This window comes from Cornus florida, unplaced genomic scaffold (assembly GCF_030987335.1).
Source record: "Cornus florida cultivar Cherokee Brave unplaced genomic scaffold, ASM3098733v1 CherokeeBrave_3.0.0_Hap2_Chr06, whole genome shotgun sequence".
In the NCBI taxonomy this organism is placed as follows: Eukaryota; Viridiplantae; Streptophyta; class Magnoliopsida; order Cornales; family Cornaceae; genus Cornus; species Cornus florida.
Window position 1 is genome coordinate 18,405,498 of NW_026775576.1, and position 5,037 is coordinate 18,410,534.

Genomic DNA, 5,037 nt, shown 5'->3' on the forward strand with positions numbered 1-5,037 from the left:
CTATAAATGGCATTTCAAGCCAACATTTACAAGAAATGAGAACTTCAAGTCTACAAATCATCCAAGCATGATGTGAATCCCGAATCTTGATCCCGGTACCTGAAAAATGTCCCCACTACGTGGATGAGTAACATAAAACTACTCGTAGGAGATAAGTATGCATCGACCTAGCATTTTACAATTCTATCACCTTAAGGTGAAACATGTCAAAGGGGCTCATGCCACCTAACGTCTATGTCAAGTGAGACTCAGGGATCATCTTAAGCTACTCATGCAATTTAAAGTGAACAACGGCACACAAGGATACATGCTTAAGTATACTAAGCATTGTTAAAACATGCTACACAACATACAAGCATACATTTCCAAGTATACTAAACCATATTAAGACAAGTCATGCAATGTCTAAGCATATGTACACAAGTATACATTTTATATGGAAATTGCGTAAATCAAGTATACGAACACAAGTATACTAAGGTAAAAGAGATACGCCTAAAACAAGTATACACGGAACAAGCATACTAAATGAAATTTAAACTCACGGAGCAAGTATACAAGTTCAAGTATACTAAATAGGATTCAAATATCCAAAGCAAGCATCAATTCTCAAGCTACAAGTAATCCATGATTAACAACTTGAAATTGAATGCGAAATCAAATAGTAGAAAGACTAGGACATGCGGTCGTTAGACCAAGCAAGTGTTTCCGGGCAATTACGACCCATAAGGCACTACCTAGTGCGCACATGCATAAGTTATTCTAGACAATTACGACCCACAATGTACTACCTAGTGCGCACTTATGACTTAGAAGACTCTTGTCTTCGTACTAGAGCCAAATCCTAGCCATCACGTGAAATATGTCCTTACAAGCTTCCCAAAATCAATAAGTTCAAAACTTATACTAAAATCAATAAGTTAGACCAAACTTATATCAAAATCAACAATGCATAAAACCATCTTCCATGCACAAATAAGGTTGAATCCATACAAACCATGTCTAATGATTCAAATCTAAATAGCATATGACATGTCAAGTCTCCAATATGCAATTATACATAAAGTAAGAATATTTTACAACAATTGAGTCACATTACTATCCTAAGCCACAAGTACTAAATAAGCTTCAATTTAGTAACAAGCTTTCAAGGTAAACAATTGTAATATTCTAACAAGTTATATACCTACACAAGATATATTTAAACAAGCTTTACAAGTCAATGATATTCTATATCATGCTAAGTCCAATTACCATTTTAAGAGGCCCTAAGTACTAATTCTACATCCAATTAGTAATATGCTCACAAGGTAATTAATTTCACTACATTAAAATGGATTTTCAACCTAACATGAAAAGTCTCTAGATTTCATATTAATCCCAAATAAACTCAAATTAATATATGTTAAGGAACATAGTATAGTCTTCACATATATTATACCCAAAATTAATTTAAGTGACTACACACTTAAAAATAAAATTAATTAAGCTAATTAATTAATTTTCTCTAGATTTTCAAACATATCTAAATGTCCTCAATTTAATATATGTTAAAGAACTTACCAAGGCCTACTTTAATATCACATTACAAGTTGATTCCATACTTGATACAACTAGGTGATTTAAACTTTCACAAAAGATAAATATTAAACAAAATTTGCAATTCTTATTCAAATAACCCCAATTTAATATATATCAACCACCATACCAAGGCCTAAATTTCTAGCATGCCACAATTTAATTCTAAGTTGCCTAGCATCATGAGAATTAAATCTTAAACAAAGAAAATAATTAAATTAAATTCTATAACTTGAACAAGGCATGCTCACAAGTTGTATATGCTCATATAATAATCAAAACAACATTAATATAACCCTAAAACATCCCCTACCTCAATTTGAGATGAAAATCTCAAAACCCACCTAAACGAAATGGCTCCGAATCCGACAATACTTCGGGGTTTTGTCGGGGACATCACCATGAACAAGAATCCAAAGAAAGCCCCATGAAAATCACAACTTGACCTCAAACCCGAACTCAATAAATGGTCAGAAATGGATTCTAATAAGGGTGAAAGAAGTGCGTAGTCAAGATAAACACAAAACGCGAAGGCACTATGACTTTATAACAAAGGGAAGGAGGTTTAAATGAGAGGAGAAGGGTGGAAGCCCCCCTTGGGCTGCCATGGAAGATCCAGGTCGTGCATGGAGAGGAGAGAAGATTACTTTTTGACTTTAAGTGCCCCTATTTATAAAAAATCTTAAAAAGTGCCCCGAACGGGTCCCACCGGGTCCGGAAAAGTGAAATTTGAGCAGACGAGCTCAAACGGCAAAACTCTATGAACGAAAAAGATTCAAAATGAGAAAACATGAACAATGGAAAAAACGGCATAAAAAATTAAGTCTCGACAAGTTCGGCGGCAACCGGGGCCAAAAACCATTAAACTGAAGAAAAATGACCAGAAGGAAATTCTATGAGTACATGACTCAACCAAATGTGAAAATGAATCCCGTACAAGGATCCAGGCTCCAGACGAGGTATTTTGCAATAACTTTAGTTAATTGCACAGCTCTCCAAAAAGTGAAAACTGCACTAATGACCTAGAATGAAAATATCTTCCAAAAATATTTTCTTAAAAACCCCTGAAATAAAATATCTTTAAAAGATATTTACAAAAACACCCCAAGAAAAGAAAATAATTCCAAAGAACTTTGCATCCATGCCCCTATGGACACCAGGAGCAACTAGAGTACTTTCTTGCAAAAGTAAAGATACATATTTTGTGGAAACCATTTAGAATGAAGATACGTGAAGTCAAAAACCAACTCCAAACACAAAGAGTGAGGTTACGCCAACAAAGTGACAAACGGGGAAAAGACAAAATAGGGAAAATGACGAAATAGGGAAAAGGACGAAAAGTGAATAGTGTCAAAAAACGAAAAATGTGAAAATGACTCGGTCCTCAAGGGAAGTTGTCAATCTAAAGAAAAGAGTCTTAGAAATCATTTCCGAGCACTCGAGACGACACTAAGCGACGAGAAACTGAACTCAGAAAAGAAATTTTAACGAAAAAAATTCATCCGTAAAATTCTGAGAAAAAAGGAAAGGAAGGAAATGATTGGGTCATTACACTTCCTCTTTAACAATACACCTAGTCAAGTAATCAACACAATAAGTAACCAACAAGAAAAATAGAAGTAAAGTAAAGACACGATCAAAAGAGTACTAATCCTAATCAATTCCACAAATCAGACGTTGCCAAATCTAATCAACCAATCCCCAGCAACGGTGCCAAAAACTAGTGCGAGGGTTTTCATGCCACCCCACCGCATCAAGCTTGATTAGTGTGCATTGAGGCAAGGGCCAAGAGTTTTACATTTACAGAAGCCACTACTACCTTTCACTAAAAATATAGTTAGGGCGAGTAGGGATCGTCCCAAGGGATTGTGAAGATCGAGCAATGTCGTGGAATCGTTATTAGGGCTAGTAGGTTGAGTGATCAAAAAATTGGTTGGTTGGTTGATTAAAGAGCAACTAAATTAAACTAAGTAATAGCAAAGAAAATGCAATTAAGAGTAAGTAAGAGAGAGAGAGATCTTGGGGTTTAGAGATCACCACCAAGCAATGCATTTCTATATCATTGATAAGTGATTAATGAGGGCAAATGGTGTGTTGCAATATTGGTGTGTGTGTTTTTGGTTGATTCAACAAGCAAAGATGACTAGTTAAGCATGTATTATCTAAACATCATGTGAAAGGCACAATATATCTAAGCAATGAAGCATATATTGTCTAAACAACATGTGAAAGGCACAATAAATCAAAATAAGTCTTTAATCCTTTCATTAAGCTCACAATCCAAATACAACACAAGGATATAGACATATGCTACTTGCATTCAAAACCTTGGATCATCAAACAACAAGTATAGATTGTGCTCCCATTTAACATTACACTATAACTACACTACATCTACACTACTAGCATGAAAATAAACTAAGGGAGAGGCACAATCCATCAAAAGATAAGTATGAACCATCAAGAAAATCACAAAAGCATTCATTTAAGCACTATGTTTTGACAATCTCCAAATCTATAGCATCAATACACATAGACATGCATCAATAACACAAAATCTAGAGACAAGCAAATGAACATCTATTCTAGCATACATAGACATATGGATAGAATGAAATGATCAATTGGAAGCATTAAACCACATAAATCATTGAATAAACAAGATTTATATATATGAAAGTGTCAAAACATCAATTATAACACTAATCCCTCAATAATATACAAGATTAAGATATAGAAAGCATGCTTGGGGCTAACTCTAGCCCCAAGAGGATGTCTAGCCACTTATGGTGATGTTGCTCCAACCCTCAAGGGTTAACTCCATGGTTGAAATCTGCTCCTTGTTGATGAAGAACTCCTATTGTGTCTCTAGCCTCCTCCTCCTCTAAGCTTACTCTCCAAGAGATGATATAAAATAATGTTGGCCCCTTTGTAAAAAGCAATCCTTATCCTTATATAGGTAGGTCAAAATGACACCCAAAATGAGCTGGGGTCGTGCACATAATATTCCCTAATGATTGGATAAAGGACAACTTTCAATGAGATAGAATTTTAACTTTTTCGCACTGGAGGAAGTTCGATCGATCGAACCTTAGACTTGGATCGATCGAACTGGCTGAGATTTATCGAACTTAGGCTGGATCGATCCAACTGGCTGAGCTTTTTGGAAAAAAGACAAATCCGAGATATTTGTGGGAGATATTTATAGGAAAAGGATAAAAGTGGTTAGTGGGTGGTAAAGCTGTGGATAGGATCAATCATTTGAATAAGGACAAAAGTGTTGGATCGATCGAAGGGTGGTGTTGGGTCGATCGAACTTTTGGACTTTATGCTTTTGGGTCTAGGCTTGGATCTATCTTGAAGTGCTGAGATCGATCATTGTTCGGTCAATCGAACCCTGAACTTGGATCAATTAAACTTTGTTGTTTCCCACTTTTGGCTTCATTTGCTTCCTTCTTT